The sequence below is a fragment of the Hesperophylax consimilis genome, chromosome 7 (assembly GCF_061612785.1).
Source record: "Hesperophylax consimilis isolate HC1 chromosome 7, BYU_Hcon_1.0, whole genome shotgun sequence".
In the NCBI taxonomy this organism is placed as follows: domain Eukaryota; kingdom Metazoa; phylum Arthropoda; class Insecta; order Trichoptera; family Limnephilidae; genus Hesperophylax; species Hesperophylax consimilis.
The window spans coordinates 5,192,398-5,220,372 of NC_142842.1; the positions used below are offsets into that span (position 1 = coordinate 5,192,398).

At 34.0% G+C, this 27,975-nt stretch overlaps 1 protein-coding gene and 1 non-coding gene across 2 annotated transcripts in view; one reads left to right on the forward strand and one right to left on the reverse strand.

Moving 5' to 3' along the window:
- Window positions 1–27,975, reverse strand: part of LOC149422204 (uncharacterized) — a 386,407-nt gene that overhangs the window by 339,773 nt on the left and 18,659 nt on the right. The window lies entirely within an intron of this gene.
- TRNAA-AGC (transfer RNA alanine (anticodon AGC)) lies at window positions 15,287–15,359 on the forward strand. Its single transcript has one exon. It is a non-coding gene; the product is annotated as a tRNA-Ala (tRNA).

Here is a 27,975-nt window from a genome sequence, read left to right on the forward strand (position 1 = left end):
GTGTAAGTGTAAGGTTGGTAAGTTCCTGGTTGTTCAGCTTCGGTCACTAAACAAAGCTAGTCATTGTAGGATCAATAACAAAGTGGCGCACCCAACAATCTTAAGGCCCCGTAGTAAGCGTTCGAAGATGCTTTGAAAGGGAGATATGTATATACAAATTTAGAAGGAGCGCGCTAATATTAAAAACGATAACAACTAAGCGAAAATGGTGAAAATATTTAATTTTCGTTTGAATAGAGCAAAAATCTCTCGACAAATGCTTTAGTTACATTTAAAAATTCACTGTGAATTTTTCCCTGCCTATAACATATTAAATAACAGAACAAAACGTGTTGTCAATAACTTTCGTAGCTTACTATGCGATTTTTTTCTATCGAAGGAATTTCAAATAATTAACGTTTTTGGGGGGGCCACATGAGGCCACATTTTTATTTCTGTAATATCGTTGATATTAGTAGGTACATGAGCTTCTTTATAGATTGAAATTTTTTGGTATATTAGGTTATCCATATATGGCGTTAGCTGTCGAGAATAATAGGGTAATAAATATGGTGGTAACCTCAAGGTCAAAGGTTGAAGCCGGAGTTTTATTGAATAAGAGAGTTGTGAAAAACCCCGGAATTTTCTTTGTAATCTGATCTGTTAGCTAATAAATATGGTAGAATAATATTGTCTGATCGGTTATAAATTTAAATACTATTTTACTTTTTCTACTTTGCATAAGTTGAATTGTAAATATCTCAAATATTCACACCTACGATAGTAAGAAATAGACATATATTATGAAAATCCATACAAAATCGGGTATCAACTAGTTTTAAATTTTTTTTTCAGAAACATCCTGAAACCGCCTGTGAAATGGAAGGAAAGGGGCACTTGTAAACGCCTTGAGCTAGTTCGTTCACCTCCCCTTCCCTAAAAAACTGGGGAACTATACCGCTCGTTTGTTTGTCACAAAACTTCCCCGGATTAAGATGATTCACCAATGTCAGATTCATCCCCTATCTTCTCGCCCCAATCCCCACCCTTTCGAGTTCATCGGAGACATGTAACAAAGCAATGAACTGCAAATCAAATCTCATTCCTTTGAAGAGTTTTGATTTCAATTGATGTAATGGAATGGCAAATATAAAATTTAAAAAAAATTATGTGTACATTGCAAAAGAGTCCCAAGTACTGTCTTAAGCCAAGGAGACTATGGCATCCCCAATTGGGGCGTATTGAGAGGCTTAAGTTAGTGGGAGGAGAAGGATATGGAAAAGAGGTAGGAGGAAGTATTTGGCTATTCAGATCTGGTCACCAAACATGGCTAAATCCATTTCAAGCAACCCTTTGATTTTGAATGGTGGTCTTTCACCAGGGTGGTACTGAGAGTATTTTCCTCTCTGGGACGTGCTGCAAACATACTACATAGTCAAATTTATCGGCAACACAAAACAATATTTATTATAAAGGTTTTCAAAATTTTCAATGAACTAACTTCCTTTAAATATTGAGGAAGCCAAAAGATTTGCAGTTTTTCCTGGTGTTATGTCTCAATATAATGAAGTCCAAATATTAGTACGTAGGTAATAGAATATTTTTGTAGTAGTTTTAGAATAGATTGACACTAGATATAAAATGTTAAATTTTATAACTAAATCAAATATACTTATATTAAAAAAAATTAAAAAAATCAAAGTTAGTGTTTGTTCTGTGAAAGTACAATTCAAGTTGTGTTACTATCCAATTATCGTGAAACAATCAGCTCGTGATAAAATTAAAACAGAACTTTAATTTCAACTTTGAAATTTGTTGAATCGTCTAATTCATTGTAAAAAGCCATCCAAAATTAAAATTGTATAAAAATTATTCCATGGGAAAAAATAAAAGACAATACAATAATTATAATAATTTGAACATCAAACAATATTACCCTGATTTAACTCTGTTACAAGCTACAAAGGCCTTTTTTAGTAAGGTTTATTAAAAAAAGTGTATTACTTATGGTAAGCCGGGAAAAAATATCTCTTTGAAATATTCTTTGAAATGGAATTTCTATCTTTCTCTTAAATTTTCGTATTCCACGATCTACATATTACATATAAATCACACAGTGCGCGTGTGTAACATTTTTTTCGATTGAAAAACGATAATTCTATTAGAGTAGTTTTCCTTTCAATATCTATCTACTTATAGTATTCGTTAAAAGATTATAGAATTATCTCAGAATCACCGTCGAAAGACATTGAACCATCTTTATTATCATCTTTATATTTTATTGAAACAATCTCGAATCCCAGACTGAACATTTTACAAGATGATTTTTTTCATCAGCAAATAAGAATTCGGGATAAAAGGATGTGTTCTATTTAGAAATCTTCCGATTTTCGTAAAATTTAAGATGCGTATATTATTTGACATTTTTGATCTGTCATCGTTTTGCATTGTTATGTAGAAATGTTGTAAGTTTTTATTTTAGTTTCATATTTAATAAATTGATAAAAGACTATATCGTAAATTTTCAACCTAGTTGCGCCATCTCTTCGGCCGGCTAGTAGCCAACAACAAAGTTTTTTTTGGTGTGACTGAGGATGGAAATTTCCTCTAGAGCAGAGGTTTCCAAACTTTTTTGCCCCGTAGACCACTTGCCAAATATATTTTTTTCCGTAGACCCTCTGCCTGCCGAATATTGAATTTTCCTAAAACTATTAACGTCCCATGTGATAATAATTTCTCTTTTTTGTAAGAAGATTCCCTTCCCTTGCCTGTACATCAACCTGGTGGCGGTATAGTTCCTCTGTTTACACATTGTGCAGACATGAGCGCCCTTGTGAGGTATTAACGGAATACCAACCGGAATATTTTTCTGTAGCTGGCCCTACAGAACTGTCCCTTAAGTTCTTTGTTAGCGCTTATTCCGATCAGTTTTTCTTGTCTTATGATATCCGATTCTTCAACATTCCACTTCCACAGTCAAAATGTCCTCAAACTTAGTTTTGAAGTCTGTGTGAAGTACATTTAAATGTTGAACGTCATTATTACCCTGGAAGTTTTTCAAAAACAAGTTGGGAGTCTAGGAAAATTCGCGGCTTCCGAAGTGCAATGTTTTGCTTCAATCTATTAATACTGACGAGAAAAGAAACGTATAATTTTATTTATATACCTCAATAAACAACTTTACAAAATTTATTTATTTATTTATTTAATTCAAAAAACAGTTTTTACATAAAAAGCATACCCTGCACATCTCACTAGGGCATTCCTGTATCAAGATGTGCAGCTTTACAATAATATCATTTAAAAAAATACATATATGTAAATTAAAAATAATAAAATATAAAAATACAAATATCAAATAAGTAATTTCTCAGTCTATTATAAGTCTATTACGTAAACTGTGTTATTTGTGTTAGGTGTATTGTGTCATCTACGGAACTCCTAAATGTTGACTTAAGGTAAATGGGGGTCCACTCATATGTACCCCCATTTGAATTTCGTGGACCCCAAATTTTTATCTCGCTGACATAGACCCCCAGCAAGCCGATATCGACCCCTGGGGGTCTATATAGACCACTTTGGGAACCTCTGCTCTAGAGGGACTGAAGTCAACAACACCTACTGATATTTATATAAACTGCAGTAAATTTTAAATTCAATAAATACAATGTCATCCAATTTCCGAAAACGCATATGTGTGCATGAGTACCGCAGAAATATACAATTATAGAATGCTTTGTCACCGAGAACGAGTCTATCTGAAGAGTTTCAACTCGAACGGATATCAGGAAGTGCTACACTTCCAACATTCCCTTTCACTCATTTATCCATTCAATAAAAAAAAAAACAAATCGAAATAAAAATTTATGTAATTAAAAAAGTATTTAATATTTTCTATGCTAAAAAATAATTCCAATTCAAAATATAACACGTAAAAGTATTTAACGCGAAATTATTATTTCTCTTAATTTACACAAACGTGCTTCGGTCGTTATAAATTTCCCGGAGGCAGATTCCTAGGCCGGGAAAGGGCGGGGGAGAAAAATGGTAAGGGGTAGATGAAGGGGTAGGTGAAGGAAAAGGGCATTGACCCCCTCCCCCCTCGTTTAATTCCACCACTCGTGCCCCATATATGAGTCACGCTAGGGGAGGAAAGAAAAAGGATATAATATTAGATAATGGTGCAGGCTCGCTCGGCGCGTAAAGGAGAAGCCTGATTCAACCCTCCATTGAATTTCTGCTTAGTAACACAAGTAGGTAAGCAACTTCTCTTTGAATCTGTCATTAGATGATACGCAAGCGGCTTAGGTGGAATTATCGTTGGAGATGAAAGTAAAATACTATACATTATTCAAATAGTATAAAACCTGGCTGTAGATACTCGTAGCTTGAAACTTAATCTGTACAGGATGTCCTGATTTGTGGTTGAAGAATACGTAAAAAGCCTGACGCCCGATCAAGATTTGATCAAAAGCTAAAACGGATCGAGAATCAGCTTTTAAAACCATTTCAAATCCGATTGTCGATTTGATCGCCAGACAAATGTGAGAAACTCTTAAGTAATTATCAATTATTACCTTTTTAAATACGCGAAACACATCGGGTTAGCAAATAATCTTTGAATTGTTTATCATATCTTCTAAAAACGTTATAAAAAGCACTTTCATGACATTTCACTCAAAATATGCAAGTTTGTTTGATATTACATAATACGACAGGTAAACTATTTAGCGTGTCCGTTTTAATTCAATTTTTCAATAATACTACACATAATATTTTCATTGAATCGTGACTCTATTATGAGTTCTGACAAATAATAATTGTATTTAAATATAACTCTCTTCTTGTGATTAACTGTATAATGGTGTTTGTTATATAGGAGGACATACGTTGGACTTGGCATTAATAAATGTTTCATACATTTGTGTTGAGCACTGAAATACTGTCTATATCTAGTCGATGGTCGATTTCCAGTGACAATTTATACGAAAAATACTAAAATGAAACTAGTAACAAACGAAAAAACACTTGCAATAACCCTCTAATTTCCGTCTATCTTTATTAATGTATTTATGAAGTACCTTTCATTTCAACTGTGGTAAATCTGTCTAGTCTGTTTATCTATGCACTCTTTATTGAACTCCCTTTAAAATTCGCATTATTATATGAAAATAACTTCCCTTTAATTGTATATCATTATAATTTTTTAGCTGTCTCTCTCGAAATGGGTTATATTAAACTCATTTGGCACTATGATGTACTATGCATATTTTTGTTTTTACCGGTTGTAATAATAATAAAGTCGTGGTTAATAAACAAAGTGTTTTATTTGATTTAATATAATATGTCTAACCACAAAGTGATTGCTTCCTACGAAAAAAAAAAAAAAAAAAAAAAAAAAAAAAAAAAAAAAAAAAAAAAAAATTAACCATAAAATGCTAAATTCTTTCTTTGGCATCTCCAACTTCTTCTACCCTTCAAACTACTCTTTAAACACTCTTGGCACTAATAAGAACAATTTTGATATTTTCGGCGATATCGGTAGACTACTTTTCGAGCTTTGCGAGAACGAATACACGCAGGCTGAATTTTTATGTATTAGGATTACTTCAAAGTTCCGTATTTTACAACGCTGAGAGGGCATTGTTATGAACGACAATATTTTTAAAAATTACTATCGTTAGTCAACATTACGCATTCCGCTGTCTACATTATCTACAGAGTCTACGCCGTAGCCAGTGTAGCCAGTGTAGCCAGTAGATTCCCAACTTTATTTGGTACTTACCCGACGCACGTCTGCTGAATAAAGTATCAAATATATACCGAGTATAAAATACGTAATAATATCTTCTACGAGAGCGCTTCTCAATGTTTCGCACAGTGGAACCCCTGAAATTTTATTTTTGTAATATACATAACGTTTTTTATTCCAGGTAGGTACCCGGAAAGCAGCTTTATGGACGTTTTAAACGATGTTTTTTTTCGCCCAGTTTCCGCACTAAATCATCTTCATTTCGAGATGGAAAAAAAGACGTGTTATATTTTGGTATGGATTTTCGTACAGCTTAAAATGGCTGACATTATTTTATTTTGTTTGTTTTGTAACAACTTAGTGATTAAAACCTTAAATTGTCATATTTTACCACTGACGACAATATTAGCAAATCTTAAAGGAAAAACCAGAAAAAGATTCAGTCGCATTCTGGAATTGAATCCAGGAACTCAGCCTTGCCGGGGCTTTACTCTACCACTGAGCTAATCTGACCTTATATCCTTCGGTCATATTTAACTGTATCATACTTTGTTTAAGAACTACCAACATCATCGTCAATTTCTTAACGCATATTATCATGATTATGTATGATGTCTGGGATAAACTATCAATTTATTTTATGTAAATAGGGTCTGTTTAGCTCAGTGGTAGAGAAAAGTCCCAATAAGGCTGAGGTTCTGGGTTGAATTCCTAGATGCGAATGAATCTTTTTCAGATTTTTCTCTTTCAAATTTTCGTTTGAGAGGAGCTAATATTGTCTTCAAAGACTAAAATTTATTTGTGTTCTCCATAAAACAATTGCGCACCAATATAAAAGGTAGAAGATTACAAATTTCAGGCACTTGTAAGTATAAAATGTGATTGAAGGCAGTTTTACTATTTTGTGACTAAAATATAGTTGGTGAAATGTCTGTAAGTAACGTTGAAAATGCCGATGGTCAATTCCTCTGTTGATTAGCGCGTTGTCCTGGCTTTTTTGCCCTATACCACATATCTTATAAAGCAAACAAAATAATATTAAAATAACAAACAATATTAACATCCCATCCAAACAATATTAACATCCTAACAACATATACAAAAAATACACACAACATATTATATTTATAAGTTTGAAATATATCATGTACAAATATAAATAATTATGTGAACACTGTAAATATTATATAGATATAAATAAATCCGTTAAAGCAGGTATGCTTTCAGGGCGTTTTCATTTTGCAGTAAAAACGTGAAAAATATACTTTTCAACGCATTTTGCACTTCGCTGTACACGTCAGAACTGTGGGTGGATTACACAGCATCGCAATGGTATAAGCTAAAATTCTCTTATAATAATTGTTATCGTAAACTATTCCGCCTACCGAGATACTGCAGCGCCACGGTAATGTTTGGGACGAGAAAAGAGCGACGAGTACACTCTTTCAGAACGCTTCTCCGCCATCACATGGGAAGCTTATGGTGCAGAGTACGCCAATCAAGTAACAAAATCATCACTGCCATGGTTGACTGGATGGAGTCCCCTGTGATGTCCCTCTGGAGACGGGAGATGTCTAAATATGGTCCATAAACGGCTGCTTACACTCATTTTTGTGTTCGTATTTTATATTTTTTCACTTAAATTCCGCTTTTTTGTGCCTATCGGAATCACCTATGTATTATTATTATTTTTCTTACTATAATTATGTATATTATTTCAAATATGGATTGTATTGCATTGCACTACCCCTGCATACATTCTATATTAAATTCTTCTTACTATTATTATTATAAACCAATTACAATAATACATACACGAAAAACTAAGAATGTACAAGCAATGAAAACTATATAAATAAAAATGTAAATGTTCGTTTATTGAAAATTTTAAATCTCCGAAAGTTCTGCACCGATTGCTTTGAAATTCTGACATAACTTTGCATTTATATATATATAATATTTATATGTCACCTGTGACAGGTAAAAACATTTGTTTTTTTTTATCAGCGCCGTCTGTTGGACTTAAAAGCAACACGCGCTATTGTTTCTCTATCTGCATAGACAGACTGAGCCACAGCAACGCATGGCGGGCATACTTTGAAGGCACATATAAGTTAACCGATTTTAATAATGGTGGATTACGTATCTTATATTTTTCGGCATGCTTTTAAGGTGTTGAAATCGAGCATTCCTGTTAAGAACTATAATGGAAATAGGAATAGATATTATGTATATTTTCTCATATATGAGTAACGCGTAAACCTGTTTTGTACTTTTCTATTTCTAGAACATGGTTTTGCTCAGAAAGGGCCCAAATAAGAGAGCCACATTCCAGGATACCGCGAACAATGTTTCATATATCATATGTTCTCCGTATCGCGATTTGACATTTGTCGTTTGTCATTTTATGTTACAATATTACGTGGAAATGTTGCATATTTTATTTCATTTTACATTGAAAATAATGATAAAAAGACTATAATATATGTTTATTACTAATTCTGAACGTGTTTTACAGCTCAGTATTGTGAATTTCGTGTGAAATATGGTTTTGCTCAAGTAGTAGAAATATTTTAAAATTCTGATTCATTTTGATTATTTCTTCTCTAATGGCAACTATCTATGAAATCGTACGCATGAAAATATGATTCGTGCAAAGGAAAGGTTTTTCAAATGGGTTTGGTTATAGTTTATGTATGGTGATCGGTATGAAAAAAAGCATCCATCAGTTAGGATTACTGTGAGGATAGGTATACTGCTGTCATTTGCAAAAAGGCAGCTGGACATTTTCAATGGTCACATTCTGATGTACTTTTTATTATAATAGGCTGATAAATACGAAAGGTGTCGAATATCAGAAGATGACCATTGAACATTTCCAGCTTCTTTTTACTTATGGCGGCAGTGGAAGAGGGTTTGCAATAGACTGAGGTCGCTGAATTAGCACAGGACTAAAACGCATAAATGCTCTTGGTTGAATCTTTGAATCCCAAACCCAACTCTGCAAGAAAATGATGATGATAACATCCATAAAAAAATAGTACCTATATTACCACTGCAGGTAGAAGGATTAATCTAAAGAAAAAGAAACGGAGTTTCAGGAGTAACTTTGGAATACTTTTTTTAAATTTTTTTTTATTCATTTATTTATTAAAAAAAATATTTTTTAGCATAAAAAACGTACTCTGCACATTTCACTAGGGCATTCCTGTATCAAGATGTGCAGCTTAACAATTATATCATTTAAAACAATACATATATGTAAACTTAATATAATAATAAAATTAAATTTAAACCTAAAAAAGAAAAGTTTATGACACGGTCATTTCGTGACCGGTCGACAAAAATAAACTAAATTTTAGTAACAAATGTACGAAAAAAAAAAAAAAAATGTCAACAAAAGAAGCATTCGTAAGTCAGTTGACAACAATAATATTCTTCTGTTAAATAGTTATATTTTATTACTTTGATAATACTAAGCACCTAATGGGAACAGAAGTTTCCAGCGTAGCACTGGCTTTCGCAGACTTTTTTGAAATCAGATGTACAAAGTAATTTTCTCTTAGTTTGAACGTCAAACGTGCAAAATTTCGTCAATAAGTATCAAAGTTCTGCTTTAAGAGGTGGAAAAAGAGTATGGGTGGTTTTTCTAAATGTAAACACTGATTTTCCTTTTGTTTTGATGGTGAAAGTGTACGAAATTTCATCAAATATCGGAATGAAAATGTAGATTTTTATAAAAAATGAAGCCACCCACAGACACTTACACTTATATTTAAATTGTTTTTCATTTAATATAATGATAATTCGGTGCATAAACGAGTTAACGGGTTAACGCAGACTATGTAGAATCATTAAAGCTAGCAGGTTACTTCATTCAATCTAATCTTCATCCAATTATCCTGTAAGGCTATTGGAAAATCCATTAAACTTGAAGAGAAACAACAATTTTCTGAATCATCGTTTGATTAACAATATTTTGCAGGTCCTTGGAATGAGCATCGGGTCCCCAGGTGGTTGTGAATGTTGAGATCCCTATTTTGAGAATCCCTGAGAGTTGTAAAGACTATCTAGCGTAGCCTACCGTGGCGGGTTCATTGACTCGCGGGGCAAATCCCCACTCTGACTTCACAGCCATTACGCCACTGGTGTAAGGGTAGTTTGGCCACCACCGGTCTCACGTCAGGGGGTGGTGTTGTAGGGGATGACGCAATGCGTGACTCCCCGCCCCCCTCCGGCAGAAACAAAAGGAGCATATAAAATATATATAGTGGAGCAATTAAACCTGCTTTGTTTTAGTTAAATGCGAGATAATAATGGGGAGCGTTGAACTACATTTAATCATTGCTGGCGGTTTTATTTGATTTAATCTCTGGAGTGATAACTTTATTTTTTACTTCGCACATCGACCAGTTTCACTTAGGACGGGTTGTTTCGGAGTATTTGAACAATTCATCAAATTTCATCGTTCATTTCTGGGATCTGTGAAAGTTCAATTCAAGTTCTGTTATTATATCACTGTAGGCTAGTTGCTTGACAGAACTGAAATAAAAAACAGAACTTGAAAAAATCTTTCACAGAACTTGAAAATTAACGTTGAAATTTGATGAATTGTTCAAATACTCCGAAACAACCCGTCCTTAAACTAAGGCTTCATCAGGATATAGTAATAAATAAAGTTAGCTTTAAAGTGTCTGTGAAGAGCACTCCAAACCAAAGAAAACTAAACTAAACTAAACTAAATTCATAAATTTATCTAAAAAAAAATCATAGTATATCGTGTAGAAATAGCGTGCTTGAGAGTTCATCTGTGAGGGGTTGAACTTTCAAAAGGTTCAGCCTACTAACTGAACTTATAGTGTACGAATGAACGGAAGTAACCCCTCTAAAACAATTTCGCATCGTGGTAAATAGTTTGCCTGTCTTGGAATTTCGTACATCAGCCACATTACCAAATTCACGTTAAAAATAACTTTAATGAAGAATCATTTTTGATAACCTTATAATCTTTGTTCAATGAAATCGATGCCTTCATAATATAGGCGTAACTACCGACGATTTTATACCGATTTCCCGAGCACGGTTGCGATGATTGATACACAGACCAAAAATCACAATGAAAATTGACATAAATTATTATAAGCAATAATTAGTCACCTGAAATATCAATACAAATTGAAAATATTTCCCGAGTAAAAATAAATGCCGCCGACGGATATCGAACCCGCACCTTCTGATGTCCGGTCAGGTGCTCTAGACCACTGAGCTACGTCGGCTTATTTCCAACACGCCAAATAATCCAATATGTACTAGTTCTTTAGGCGAATAATTATTGCTTATAATAATTTATTATCCTTTGTGCTATGTATAAAACCTTGTCTTATAAACATTAGTTCATCATTAAAAAAATACTAATAAACTGTCCGATTGAAATTATAGCTTTAATATGCATTGGCAGTCCACCTCTATCTACTATTTGACAATAAAAAGGGAGTTCATTAGTTCATGACGTCTTTGGTTATGACTAACAACTTTTGTTTCTACAAAGTTGGAGCGGAATCGATCGCGTCTAATGCTACGTATACATCTGTGAGCCGAACTGCCGAACTGAACCTCAAGTTATTGGAAAGAAACGAAGCAACCGCAAATGGCGCGAAACGACGCTTAAAGTTGATTCGTTCCTTTCCCGTAATTCATGGAACGGTTCGCGTTTCGGTTCGCAAATGTATACGTACCCTTGGATAAATTAATTAAGTCTATGGATTGTGTCCACAATTTCCTTTCATTTCTAATAGCTTAGTTAGTTGACCTCCATTCACTAATAAGCCAATTATTTTGCATAACGAAGGACATTTTCGAAAATTTGACATCTTGGATACCGTGCAAAAATTTGCGGTTTATCAAACCGTGGACAAAAATATCGCTAGCTAACAAAAGATGATGAATTTCGTCATTATCGTATTGAAATATGGCTTTATCAATCGACCTCCTGGTTATCTAGCAGGGTCGATCGATAAAAGAATTTATCGATAATGCCGATAACTTATTATCGTTCGCGAGCACGACTGCAGATCGCTAACGTACAAACAACAGTTCAAGTCGAATAAATTAAGAACACTTAGTCGTTGCGTACTATTTTTTGTTCATTAAAGATCTGCAGTCAAGCTCGGGAGCGATGATAAGTTAGCGATATTATCGATAAAACCTTTATCGATCGAAGATTCTAGATACCCCGTGGGAAGATTCCGGTTCTGTTAATTTAAGGTTGCGGACAATTGCCTATCTTCAAGTATTGCGAATCTGACTGCTTTTGGAAAACGCCTTCTCCTTCCTTCCTCCATTCTCCCGCTGTCTCCCACTATATTGATCACCACTCTGTCCAGTCCTCTCCTTCTTGCTTGTTTGCAAAATTCAATTATTTTTAAGCACCAAAATGTATTTTCAAAAAATATTAAAACATTTAATGAACACCTATTAAGATAAATGAATTCAGAACCATATTCCCTAAAAGCAGAATAGCTAAGAGCTGAATCAAAAAAAAAACTTTTGTACGCCTCGTATAATTTTGCACAAATAGAATTTTTTGTGCCGACGACTATTTTATAATATGGAAAAAATTGTATTTAACTAGCATTAGTGTAAGATGATTTTTCCACCAGTTTTTATTTTACACGATGGGCTCAACTTAAAAAGTTTTTTTTATGCAACAAATTCTGTAATTTACTATAAAACATTTAAAGTAGTTACGTTATCTGTTTCTGTGGTCATATATTGCTAACTATGTACATTTAAAAAAAATGTAACTACTAGCGGCAAATGACTAAGTAACTACTAATAATCATAAATTGGATGACGACAACCTATTTTATTCGTACACGTGTTTTTTTAAATTTAAGAAAACCAATTAAACAAATAGTGTGGAATTCTCACAAATTTGTAAATTGTTTTACGATAGTGATTATTTTTTCAAGAAGGTTTTACTTTACCAAGTACCGTTCCTATGCTTTGGGTACAATACAACATTAATATTTATTTTATCAAATGTAGAAGCATCCCTTAAAAATTTACACCGAGTTCATCGGCCTTCCTCCCCTGCTCCCCAGCCACCCCTCACTACTTCCTCCCCCTCGTATTGCCATGGAGACCTGTCGACCTACAGACCGACTCAGTCTGCCAGCTAACACCCCCCTTGCCACCGACCGGGGGTGGTTTTATATATTATATCATGCCACCCCCTGGAAAGATATTATTTACTTCTGGTTTATTCTAGGTAATATTTGTGATTTTGCAACGTTAAAGGTTTTAAACATTTGTTACTTTTCAAATCTGAATGGGGGGGTCTTAAACCAGAGCGATACTGAGAGTATCTTCTACTCAGGAAGGTGCCGCAAATTTACTATATAAACATTTTTTTAAGCGTATTTTGTGAATTATTAAAAAAAAATTATTAATGTCTTCCCTTCTGGAATGTACCGCAAGTAAACTATATGTTATTTTAAATGAATATCTTGTGAAATAACATAAATTAATCAGATACAATTTACTCGTGCTCGCTGGGATTTGAATCCGCGACCTTCGACTTGCCGAGAGCCTTACACGGAGGCCATCTATCTATGGACTATCAAATTTAGCTGTTAACCTTGTAAAAACGCATAAACTTCGTAAGAGAAATACAACGTTATAAACTTTCGAAATATATAAATTTAATTATATTAATATAATATTGTCTCAGAATATAATATGATATATTTCTTTCTATGAAGAAACATAACTCTTTCTCATGCGAAAGATACAAAATGACTCATACTTGGAAGGAGGTGGAATCAATGCCCGGACGTAGGTAGGAATGGGCCCAGGGCGGGTGGAGCTCTAGGGCGGGGGTGGCGACGCGCCCTCTCCCAGTTTTCGGCAGTGGGCGGGTTCAACAGCCTCCAGTCTAGACCGCTCAGCGTGTCAAGGCCAGCGGGCCAGCGAGGGAGGCAGCTGGGGGCGGCAGCCGGATAGGCGGTTCCCTCACCCCACCCAAGAGGGGTGCGTGCCGTGCACGTGTATTATATTATATACGCAGGGGGTTGAATTTTTGATCGGGTGGGAGAACTAGTACGTTGGCACGTCTGTTCTTGTAGATGGAGTCTTATTTTAACGTAAAAAGATAGTACGCGAATTATTTTAAATACTCGCGCAGATCCGTGAAAAACGACGGGATGTTAAAATAATTTTACGATTTTCGTCAGTATAGATTATTTATCTATTTATTCATGCATTGTTGTTCAGGAGTACAATAATAAATCTATGTAACATAGTAACAAACTGAGTATGAACGGGTTAAGCAGTTACAATTCAAGTTATAATAGAGAGTGCTTTTGTACAGTTCAAGGTACAAGGAGTTCAATATTTGTATATAATAACAAGAGCACAAATTAAGTACTTAAGTTACTATGGAGGTAGTTACAGAGCAATGTGTAGTAACTTTGTTTATATGTATAAAATATTAAACATGAAACTATTATTATTGTAGGATTTGTGAAGACGAAAATATTTATAAATTTAGATCAAACTAGAAAAATTACGAAATCCGTCAAAAATTTAAACCAAGGAAATAAACTTTTCGAATAAAAAATGATTTATCTACATAATAGTGCGTGTTTCTGTCCTGTGGCTATTTGATTTTTATACAGTTTTATTCCGATATTATGATGGGAAAATCTACATTTTCTGTTATAATTTATGTGCTAGTTGAACTACCTATAGTGTATAATAGAAATGAACACATTTATTTATATTACACGCCCTTACGGGCTTTTAAAATCATGTAATATACTTAGGACGGGTTGTTTCACAGAATTTGAACAATTCATCGAATGTCAAGTTCTGTGAAGGTTCTATTCAAGTTCTGTTCTTACATAAATATTGGCCAGTTGTTTCACAAAACTGAAATAATAACATAATTTTAATAGAACCTTCACAGAACTTCAAAATCAACTTTGAAATTTGATGAATTGATCAAATTCTGTGAAACAAGCTGTCTTTAATAGTTTAATGAAACAGGAATCATGAAGTAAAATTTGATTTTTAATTACATATATATTACTTATAGAATACATGTATAAGAATAGTTTTATGCTTACCTTGATTATAATTATTATTGAGGTATTTTATTATAGCCTTCTTGTAACTTTATGCCGCGCAGTTGAACACATTTACAATCTCTTTGCAATCTAGGTACAAGCGAGTATCTAGATGAGTCAGTCCTGATATTATTGTTGCAATTAAAAATAATTTTGGATCGAGTAGTTCTAGTTGGTATGTTGAAGGAGATTAAGCTCAGTAAATCAGGGATGTCTATAAATAAAATAATAACGCCTTTAATTTCATCACCTTTTCTTGGGTGTTTTAATACTTCATATTTCAAAATATATTTGTTTAAATTTGCAATGGTGGAATTCTGAGAGAAAGTTGTTTGCATTCTGTCGATATCACCTTGTCAGTCAAAAAAACGATACCGCTGTAATTAAGAGTTGAATATTATCGAGATAAAGCATAATGTTATCAACCGGGGGCGTAGCTCAGATGGTAGAGCGCTCGCTTAGCATGTGAGAGGTACCGGGATCGATACCCGGCGCCTCCAAAAATTTTTTTTTCATAGTCAATTAAAATTGGACATTGAGAATGTTTGGAATCTCTGTGTTAAGTAAGATAAGTACGCCCCTTAACACTTTCAGACAGTGTATTAATTTAAACACGATTTTTTTCCCTCAATATCTAGGCTGAATTAACCTGGAATAAACTGAATTTATAACTGGCTTCGCACTTTTTTTTTAATTGGACTTTTGTTACTAATTTTGGCGGTAGCAATTTTTATATTTTGAAAACTTATTTTTGTGTTCATAGTCGATGACTCTGTATGTTAAACACACCTTCTGAGGCCTAATTTTCTTTCATATTAAAATAGTAATAACTTCTAAAGTATGGAAAAAAATTATTTTTATAAAAATAAGTCTACCAATTGATACCAAGCACCAAATATGTTCTACCACTGCCAGTTTTAAATAAAGGTGTGAAAGGGTTAACACAGGATGTATATAAAATTAAATAACATTAGACAACATTTTTGATGACTTTGAAGAATTTTAATAGTTTTTTTTTTACTTTGTTCAGCTTCGTTTATTTGAATTTCTTACTTTTCTCTTTCATTATTGACGGGTTTCAACTAATGAAAATAACACAGTTTTCAAGCTGTTATATCTCAAAGCTTTTACGCTAAGTTTTGTAAGTTATCACAGTAGAAAATCTGAAGCCAATGCTCTGCCTCCCGTAATGATATGGCGTAATAATAGTCGTACGTAATAATGCTCCATTGTCAGGAGATTGCTGGCTGCCTTGTTGTTGCGGCGCTTCCGCGGACAAAGCACGCACATATTATGTAGCTAATGGAATCTATGATTTTCCGGGAAATAACACGCATTGTTCTTTAATACAATATATAACAATGGGCATACTATAAACAGATATAATATGCAGCACGTATCTCGATAGCCTTACAGCGTTTCACACGAAATAAACAAATATATATTTACAACCGTTGTTTTTTCTATTTCATGTGATTTTTTAAAGTGACAACGGATTTAAATGACGAAAGCGAATGAAAATGGGAAAGGGAAATTGACTTTCTTCACATCCTGTGTTCAATCATAGAAATATCATAATCTTATTTTCCTCTTTCATATAAATTCAAAATTCTTGCCTGAACAGAATATGTAATAATTACAATTTCATATTATTCAATATCGACATCTTCAATTGCGAATTTACTAAATATAAAATGACCTTAAAAGAGTATTTCACTGATGTTTCTTGAATTGATGTTTCTGATGTTTATATTTCTAGTATTTATATATTTATAATCCTGTTATGGTATGATTTATATGCACAACATTGTCTTCTTATGGTTATGGTTATGATATGATTTATATGCACAATATTGTTTGTATTCTTATGGTTACCAATGTATCGATAATCTTTTATTTTATATAAATTTTAGTTTTTTTTTTCCCTTTATTTTTGTTATTTTTGTTGTATTATTTTGTTCTATTATTTTATACAATTCTTTTATTTTATATAATTATAACTTCACATTTCTCATAAATTTAATTATTTCTTCTAATGCTGTCTTACGCAAAGTCACAAGGAGGTAATCCGTAATTGGTTTTATTTTGGCTATTTTACTTATGTACAATCTGTAAAAATGTAAACTGTTGATTTCCCAAAAATGAATAAATAAATAAATCCGGACCTATTCAATAACAATAAATGTTTTTTTTTGTTACAATAAGGTATAATGTTTCCTTGACTACTGTAAGATGGAGCAAAACACATTTTTCGTATTTTGACTTATTAAATAATGTAATTGTGACATAGTCATTAAAAACAAAGATTGATACGTTTTACGTATGTCTGTGTATCTGAAGTAAGGACAAATTTTAACTTGGGTGGTTTAAATAGGTATAAATAGGCATTTAGGGTAAAGTCGAAGTAACTTTGTTTTCAGAACATAATTAGTAACATTTTCACTAGCCTTTCCGAGGCCTATCAGGAATCAAGAGGTATTATGGAAATTATTGGTGACAATGGTTTTATTATAGAGATTTTTCCGGTCAGTGGAAATAGTTCAAATAGTATTTTTATTATTTGAGGACCACACAATATTTCCAACTGTTCCTAATCATCTGAAGCCAGTCAGACTATGTCATCCCCAATAAATATTAAAATGTTAAAAGGCTGAAGGTAGTAGTGAGATGAAAGTTATGGGGTAGAGAAAGGTGGATAAATACAAATCTGGTCACCAAACGTAGTCAAAGCCTTTTCAAGCAACTTTTAGATTCTGAATGGTAGTCTTTCACCATGACGATAATGAAAGTATCTACCACTCTGAGAAGTCTCACAAATATAATTTACATTATTTTAATTAATAGATAAGTTCTGAAATAAAACAAATAACATTTATTTGCGCACACAAGGATTTGTAGCCAAGAATCGAAACCACTTAACACAGAGGCCATATCTACTTCTAATTTATTTAGTTTCATTATACCTAGTCAAATTATTCACAGATTAAAAATTTATAGGATAATGAAATAATATTATTGGAAATCATTTTTCATAAAAAATGAAAGTAGTCATTTAAAACAACGTTTTGCGCAATGTTTCTGAAAGATGGATGTTCACAATTTCGATTATATATCTTTATATCTTGAAAGAAGTATAAACATAAATTTTTTTAGGAGAAATTCATTTAACTCTAATAAATCTCGTGGCGTTTCGTAACCGTGACCTATGGGCCCGGAGCCAAAGCTTTTATCGCTCTGACACGTCGCAACCAAGGGATTCTGCAAGGTGAAGATACAGACATTTTACAAAAGTTCTTTAATTTCAAAATCAAAAAATTCCTTTGAATTCGGTTATTTTTGGAACCATCTGCAACAAGAAAGCATTTCAAATTAACTTGTAGTTTTGTTCAGTTTGAAAATAAATTGAGATAGATAATAATAAACACAACAGATGTTCTTGCCTAAATAAAGGAAATATTGTACATTTAAATCTTTTAATCTCCCCAAAAAAACAGGGCTCTAGGAATTGCTCTAGCCATTGACTAAAGTATAATATACATGAATGGCTCTAGCGTATTTAATTTTTAGTAACTGGCAAGTTCTACCAGCTTGCCGCCAGTAACTAAATATTAAATACGCGAGAGCAGTTCCTACGCGGCTTTGTACTTTATTCTTTCTCTTGCCATTAGATTATCCCCGTGAGAACTATGGTGATGTTTTAATCAACTCTAATGAAAAATACTGTGTACCAACTAATCTAAAGGATTGCAATGTGTAGATTAGAATATAATTATAGGTGCTTATTTTTAAAAGATTTTCAGTCAGTATCGTCCCTGTGAAATACCACCATTGAGAATGGAAATATCTTTAGCCGTGTTTAGTGATGAGATCTGAATAACCAAGATTCTAATTTCCGTATATTCCTTTTCTCCCCCATCTTATTCCCTTCCCACACCCCAATAAGGGATGGAATAGGGTTGAGAGCAGTAGAGGCTCTTGTGCGGTATTCCAATAAAAAAAATACTCTCGTAAATTTGGTTTCAAATGGTTATTATAGGAATTGTAACAAGTTATACATAAATAAAATCTAGACACATTAATGTACGTTTCGCAGTACGAACCCTTTTGGTGTAATTCGCAGACCGAGATATAAATTCTAATCTTCTGCGATGGGGGTGGATTCGCCCAAACCCGCCCTACTACCCCCCTTGTGATTATTCTCTCTTGGTTACCCTAAATATAAATTCGGTTGGCAACAGGTTATATCGATCTCAATGAATACCTGTTCTAGATTAGTTATTTAGATATCGCCAGGAAGCTTTCATTAGTTTTGGCAAACAGTAAATTTTCATGTGACGTGGCCCGTTTCTATCCGAAATAATGGGGATTAGTCTGAAATGTGGCAAGATTTGGTACCCGGCTGAGTAGAAGTGGTTTATTCCTTGGTTAAATGATTGTGCGTAGCGAAGTGCTGTTTAGCATTTCGTCTATCTGTAAATTAGTTTGGACGCCCCGTTTCCGTTTCAAGATATTGGCCATTTTAATGGTTCAGTCTCGACTATTTTTACAGTGTGAAATCATTGTGTTTATAATTCGTTTTTTTTCGATCTTATGTTACCTATCTGACTGACAAGTTAAAGTAAAGAATTGTCATTGAGATAGTGATGTTTATTTGGCCAAATTTTATGATACCTTATTTGAATTTAAAAAAAATGTTACATAAAATTAAAGTATAGAGTTTTCCAATAAAAGGTGTTATTTTAAAAAGCCCGCTATTTCGGTAGATGTTATTTTTGAAGCTGTCATTTTTTAACATTTGACAAGTAGAAACTACGTCATTAATAAAAATAGAACGATACACGCTTCAACAACGCATTGAAATTATTAAAATTCACTTGAGTGAATTAAATGCAAATCATCTTGAGTGATGAGTCCCATTTCCACTTCGGTGGCTTCGTCAACAAGCAAAATTGTCGCATCTGGGTCTCGGAAAACCCAAGAGTCATTGTTGAAAAGCCTCTTTATCCTCAACGTGTGACTGTTTGTTGCGGTTTATGGTCCGGCGAAGTCCTTGGACCTTACTTTTCCGAAAATGGGGCTGGAGCAACAGTTACGGTGAATGGATTGCGCTATTGAGAGATGATTAATGATTTTTTATGGCCGGAATTGGATGTTATTGATCTAGACAACGTTCACTTTCAACAAAACTACGCTACGTGCCACACAAGCAACAAAACCATTGATCTTTAACGGGAAAAGTATCTTTGAATATAAAAATAACATCTCTTATTGGACAACCCTTTACATGTTGACAAATCTTATGATTTAATAGGAAACTTGGGAGGCGGGTTTGGGTACCGCCACCCCGGGAACCATTTATTCGATAACCAACACCTCTGCCATAGGTCAAGTGGGTGCCCTACATTTGGTGGTTCAGGATGCGCCTGCCCACTAGCTGCGTGACATGCCAGATCGGGAGTGGCTGATTGGAGAGACCTTTTGACCTCTCTAACTGGTCTCTCGACGTATTGCGTTGCACCGCAGTGAGAGTGATATATTTATATGTCCGTTACTCCTAGTCACCCTAGATTCCTACCCAACCTTCATACATTTTTCCGTCCCAGAACGTCCGCGTCTTCCTTTCCTTAAAAAAAACCATCCAGCAATATTAACGTAGACTAAATATTCTAATTGGTTTCAGCCAAACAAAATAATATGTTTCATAATATGCATTAAAAAATCAATTAATTAAATATTAAGGTTATTTTAAGCTTTGTGGGTGATTGTTATTAAATGGAAATAACAATTTTGGACGTGTTCTAATAAACGATTGAAAGAATGTTTCATTTTGCAACATATTTTCCTAAAAGTATGGAGTAAATAATTTTGTGAAATGCCAAGATATTAAAATACTAGTGAACCCCGCAATGCTTCACTATTGCTAATGTCTTCATCGGGCGTCTCCAACTTCTTCCACCATTCACTACTGTATATCACAATGTTACTGTTATAAAACCACATTACATCGACTTTAATTCGTGTCCGTATCTCATTCCGGTGCAGAGATATATTGGGTTAAGTATGACTTTCTATAAATACAATATGCATGTATTATTTATTTATTATATATATAAACCTTCCGGAAGAAATTTTATAAATGATAGTGAAAACCAAAGATATTAGAAGAACGAGATGTGCTATGCGCAGTTCGTACTGAGTGGAATTGTTTTGCCGAGTGTCGCCGGTTTTGTTCACCAATACTACTGCACACCTTCGCTTGCGCTAAGGTATCCGCACTAATACATAGAACAGATTTCTGTGCGTACACGTCCCGATACCGTTCAAAGTACCCTAATTAGGTAGTACTCCGGCTACGGTCCGGCGGCCAACATAGCATATCTCGTTCTTCTAATATCTTTGGTGAAAACTCTATCAAAATCCATTGCGTAGTTTAGAAAAACTAAGAGCACAAGCAGACAGACGCGGATAGCGACTTTATTTTACACATTTAATAGATTTACCTCCTTCAACATTTCCTTGACTTTCGTGAACCTATTTTTCTTCAGTATAATTTGAATGGCTTTATTTTGTAAACTTGTCTTCTGTATATATTATTACGTATGCATGTATACGTATTTGTACAATGTTTTGTCTCACCAGATACTGCAGCGCTTCCCGTATGTTCACGCAGGGACGAGTTCCCGGATATGCAGCCCTTATTAGATCCAGGATGACAGAAATGAGGGAAAGGATAAGAAGCTCTGGAAATATCCTCACTATGGAAGCCCACCTCACTCCATCCTCCAGCATTGACGCACACTGGAGAAAAATACTAGCGCCTAATATAGTCACGGCTCCCTAAAGGCTTCAACTTTCTATTATTCTATTAATTTTATCATTTTATTCTATTTTATTTTCAATTTATTCTGTTTTTTTTCTTTGTTTTTTGTTTTTGATCATATATTTTTTTGTATCTCTATATGGAATGTGTGGGACTGCACTAACCTCCCCACATACCGGAATAAACACTTTTATTATTATAATTATTATTAGGTTTCGTAGGTTTTTATTTCATTATTATATACATTTAATTAATTACGTAATCATTTACTTGTAAGCTATATGTATATGCATTAAAAAAAAACCCAAAAATACGTTTTTGTCGGTTGCCTGTGATGTGTGTTAGTTATTCCTACGAGAATTCTGGTTCAATGAACTCAAAAATGATTTGAATTCAAGTGTACTTTTCAAAACTAAAAGTAATAACGTGAAATATAATCCAGAGAAGCGGCAAAATAAGTGTCTACCTGTTATATAATATCTTAAAATATCACTATTAAAATTGTATTTTTTCAAAATTGGAATTAAAATATTCCGTGATTTTTTACGGGTCTGTGCTGGGTAATACACAATCATAAACAAAAATTAACTTGTTCGTGTTTATATATTTATATAAATATTTCCGTTTCTCTCAAAACGAGTGAACTAAATTGAACTTACATCTATTTCCGTGTTTGTATTATGAATTTCTTTTGTTATATAATAGGGGTAGATGCATTGTACCTGGTTGGTAATTCCGTCGCGGGATGGCGTGTTTGTCCCACTAGCAACCCCCCCCCCACCTCCCCCACCCCCCGGGCCAGAGGGGTGGGTACGTTAACACAAAGGAGGGTCAACGCGCTCGACACTCGACACACCCGACCCCAAGCCGCCGACATCAACTATGCACAACAATGATCATGCCATCAGTCTAATACCGTAGTCGATGCAGTGAATGCATTTGAAACAAAGGAAAAAGAGTAAAGGCTGGAGGAAATCATAGTAAGATAAATTTTATAGCTTTTATCAAGTTTTGCAGAAACATAGAGAAATAATAAAAACATGCTGACTTCTGCGGCTTCTTAGGTCAGATAATCATTATCATCGTCGGCACTATATCTTAGATTGGTTCCATGATAACTCAACACAGTGACTATTCAACACACCTTTAAAAAGTGATATAAAGTCATTAAAAAGATTTTAAACCTAACCAAACCTTCTTAACCCAGTTAATAAGGTTTTTGTTTCATCACTTTCCATGACTTTATATGACTTTTTAAAGATGTGACGAATTATCATTTTGATGATTTATCCGGTCACCCTTAGAATACAGGACGGTAACCTAACCTAACCTAACCTAACCTAACCTAACCTAACCCAACCTAACCTAACTTAACCTAACCCAACCTAACATATCCCAATTTAACCTAACCTAACCTAACCCAACACTACTATAAATGACAACCATTCACATTCACGACGGGTAGATTAAAAATACTGCATTTTAACAGACATTTTGTTTTTGTTAACGAAATACTTTGACATAATAATAAGAAAATCGGTTTGTGTGACAAGTTAACTTTTTTTTTTTTTTTGAATTTTTTTTTTTTTTTTTTTACAGTATTACCGCACAAGAGTCCCAACTGCTCCCGTCTGGAGCCAGTGAGACTATGGCATCCCCAATTGGGGTATGTTGTGAGGCTGAGGGTATTGGGGAGGGGAGGGAGATGGGGAAGAGGAAGGTGGGGAAGTACCTGGCTATTCAGATCTGGTCACCAAACACGGCTAAAGCCATTTCAAGCAACGTTTCAATTCTGAATGGTGGTCTTACACCAGGGCGATACTGAGAGTATCTTCCACTCTGGAACGTGCCGCAAATATACTATATATTATTTTAAATAAATTAATTGTGAAATAACACAAATTAATCAAATAAAATTTATTTGCGCACGCCGGGTTCGAACCCGCGACCTTCGGATCTGTAGTCGAAAGCGTATACCACTAGACCACGCCGGCCGTCAAACTATTATTATCAAATTAATCCAACACTAAGAACCTATTTTAGGTCTGCCAAGTCTGTCTTTTCTGTTTTACTTTTTTTGTTTGAGTTAAAATTGTCTTCAATGTAAATAAAACAGTTTCAGCGGTTTTGGGGATTAGCTCAATAATCAGATCTATTCCACTATATAAAAATAGTTACTGGAAAGATTAATGAAATAAATAGTTGTCTTTATGGTAATTAAGATGAATACATAGACATTTAAATTGATAGTCAAGCCAGTCAGAGAAAGGAAAACAAGTTCCGAGGAATGAGGAGGCGGCATTACCGCGTTTTGTTAATAAATGAATCTGACAGTATACAGGCAACTCGCATTGTAATAATCACTAATTAGTCCTGGAAAATAATTTCTGCATACGAATCACTAGTCCCTTTTTTCAATAGTGCGCAAATTGCTAGCTGCGTCAAAAATTTAGCTACAAATCCCAAATTGGGTAAAAGAAGGTTCGAATTTTTTACAAGTGCGCTATAATTTGCTCATCTCGCTCATTTTAGCGTCGCTACGTCAGGCGGTTTGTTTAAACACGAACATTCAGATCCTGCTTAGAAAAGTTCCACAATAACCCTTTGCCATACTTTAGCGAACTTTTAATTTTCTGCGCATGGTCTGGTAATTTCAATGTGTGCTCCTCGGCGCTGATCATGTCGTAGTTTGTTCAATGCGTTCTCAAACTCTCCTGGTGACAAAATATGGTCACGTGGTTTATTTCCAGCTCATCGAAATGGTATCCAGATTTTTAGTTAGGGTAAGTCTACCAATTTGTATGTCTATGCGAAATTCTGTGAAAGCATAATGATAATGAAAGTGACTTTCAATGACTTGGGTCTGTCAATCGGTTAGGAGAAAGGATTGTTAGGAGACAATAAGTAAAAACTAATTTGATTTATTTTTATTACGCCCACAATAGTGTAAATCTTCATAATAAAAGGTAAAAATGGTATACATTAAATTTTTTAATATCTTATTATTAAGATCTTGTTGTTTTATTAGGAATAAACTTTTGTAAATTATCTTTTCTCGAAAAAGAGTTTAACAAACAGTTTATTCCTGAAAAAAAAAACAGCAGTTAAAAAATATTACTCAGAATTTATTTTTAATTGAAAACATGTTCTGAAAAATCGCGGTAAAGTTATTTTATTTAAGATTGTTTTTGTTATATTTTCGTTCTGATAAAAAAAATATGTAAAGGCTTTTTCTTTCCAAATCCTTATTAATTAACCAATTTGATAATAAATTTAAAATTAATACATAATAATATTGCAAAATTAGTAATTCAAAGATTAATTGAACGAAATAAAAAAGTGAAAATATTTTAACGTTGTTGGAAGTTTTGTAAAGTGTTTTCCTTTCCAAATCCTCATTAATTAACCAATTTGATAATAAATTTAAAATTAAAACATAATAATATTGCAAAATTAGTAATTCAAAGATTAATTGAACGAAATAAAAAAGTGAAAATATTTTAACGTTTTTGGATAGGTAAATACGTTGAAGAAATCGTAGTTACAACGAAACCTACGAAATGGGTATTTTCTTCTAGGCATTAAAAACTAGGGTATATATTTATACAACTTAAAATATTCTCACCTCTTTGCAATAATCTAGCACACATTATACTATCCACTATATTTTATCGAGCGGATTTCAATGTCGTATTTTTCTTTTTTTTAAACTTTATTAGTACAAGTATCAGCGGAATAGAACTTATCACAGTAATACAAAATAAACGGATATTGTTTTGGGCCCGCGGAAATGTACCGGGGGTTGGTGGGGGGGCAAGTTGAGTAGAGCGGGGAGGGGAGAGGGTTCACTGACCCGAGGGAAAACTTTCACGGTCACACGCACACTTTTGCATTCGCTGACAGGGTTGTCACTACGAAAGCTATTCCCGGTGCAGTAGCCCAGTAGCCCAGTAACCGAATTAATTGATTAGGTTTCACATCCATTTTAGGTAGGTATTTTTTTTGTAACAATTTGTGATAAAGAAAGAAAGTTGTATGGTTTTAGCTAAATTTTACTTTGATTAGAATTGCGGAAAAACTGAACTGAATAAGGTCCAATCAAAAAAATAAATTGTCTCCTCAGTTTTAGCTAAAGCGGCTGCCTTTTCAGTTGTCCTAAACTAAAATTTTTGAATATATCTTCATTGTCAAAACTAAACAATATTTGTTCGTCCGGTAAGTGGCTGAGTGAACAAATGCGCGGGTTACCCAAAGAGGTATCGTGGACTCAATTACTCTGGCAGCTAAATCCTTCATAATTGCACAAAAAACATTTTCCGCTTATAAAAAAGGCAGTAGTAGCTTCTCAAACATTGACAACTTATTCGTAACCCGGGAACGTTTGTCTTTAAAACAACAACAAATACATTTCACATTTTTAATCAATAGCTCAGAACACCCTGAAATGATCTTCTTCTTCTTATGGTGGGGGATAGTTGGCAATGGTCAGTGGGATGCTGAGATTATTCAGCCGGTAATTTAGGACATCGGGAGACACTTGGTTTATCACGGATGTGCCTCTGGAAAACTGATGAAAGGGACATTTTTCTACAATCTGTTCTGTTGTTTGAATATGTCCACATTCAAACAATTTAGAATACTTTAGGTCCGATTTATGCATGGTAAAAAGTCACAACTGAGACTGCACCGGGTGTGGTTGGGTAACGTCAAGTGATATCATGCCAATTTCATGTTAAAATATTAGTCATTCAGAATATATGGAGAGCAAGTATTCTTTTCCTTATGAATACCATGACGGAATGCGACAATATCAGTATGCCAATATCAATATTTGTATGAACACGTGTTCCGCCGCCCTCGTAAAACATTCAATTTTTACTTGTTAGGAACTCACTTTTGACGGCCGGCATAGTCCAGTGGTAACGCATTGGACTGCCATTCCGAAGGTCGCGGGTTCGAACCCGGCGTGCGCAAATAAATTTTATTTGATTAATTTGTGTTATTTCACAATTAATTAATTAAAATAATATATAGTATATTTGCGGCACGTTCCAGAGTGGAAGATACTACCAGTATCGCCCTGGTGTAAGACCACCATTCAGAATTGAAACGTTGCTCCAAATGGCTTTAGCCGTGTTTAGTGACTAGATCTGAATAGCCAGGTACTTCCCCACCTTCCTCTTTCCCTTCCCCACTTACCTTCAGCCTCACAACATCCCCCAATTGGGGATGCCATAGTCTCACTGGCTCCAGACGGGAGCAGTTGGGACTCTTGTGAGGTATTCACTATAAAAAAAAAAAAAAACTCGGTCAATTCAATCGTCAAAGGCCTCCATTACCGTTTTTAACAGGAAAATGAATAATTTTATAATTTTACCAGGTTTTTAATAAATTAACAGTATTTCACACCAGTAAGTTTTCTCTGTGCAGATGGAGATAGAACCCTGGTATTTTTTAATGTTGAGCCCAGATGACAAAATATAGTTTTTTTATCGTGTTTAAGGTTTTGGTAACCCTGCCTCTGCAATTTCCAAGAAAACATTTGAGATAAGTAGAAATCTTGGTAGAAATGCTTACAGATTGTTTGTGAAAAGTGTTACACGGCATGAAATATAGTTGACGGGCGTATTATATTTACGAGCGGCTCGTGAAAGAAATAATAAAGAGTATTTGTCTGTCTGGCTGGGAAATAATAAACAATATTCAGATACTACAAGAGTTGAGGTTAGGGCAAGCTCAAGAAGTAATGATACTGATAATGGCTTTCATTAACACAGTTCCTTCTTTCCGTTTCCTGTTTCACCAGGGCAGGTGTAATATTATTGTGGTTACTAGCTTTATTTATTAACGGACAAATAGTCAAATAGAAAGGAGAGCATGTATGAATGATGAGCAACGAAAATATACATATAATATAAAAAGTACAGATGGAAGGCAATTACAAGTGTTACAAGACAATTAAAATTACAATGCACGAAGAAGATTTAAAGGGTTTTTAAAATTACATATCGTCACCTTAAAGCAATAGTGGGATATCTTCGAAAAATACACTTTTGAGATAAGTATGCAGTTCGATGTAAAATTGTGAGCTCTACATGATGCATTACTGGGATATTTTGTAAAAAAAAAATGCCAGTGTTACAAGTAAAATCTCAGTATTGAAATGTTCGGTCACTCAGAGCAACACTGAGATATTGATGTTGTCCCACTGTTGCTTTCAAAAGGTCGTTTAAAATACTGAAATAAATTCATTGTCTCACTGTAGCTCTATAGTTTTCAACAAGTTGGGTGATCTT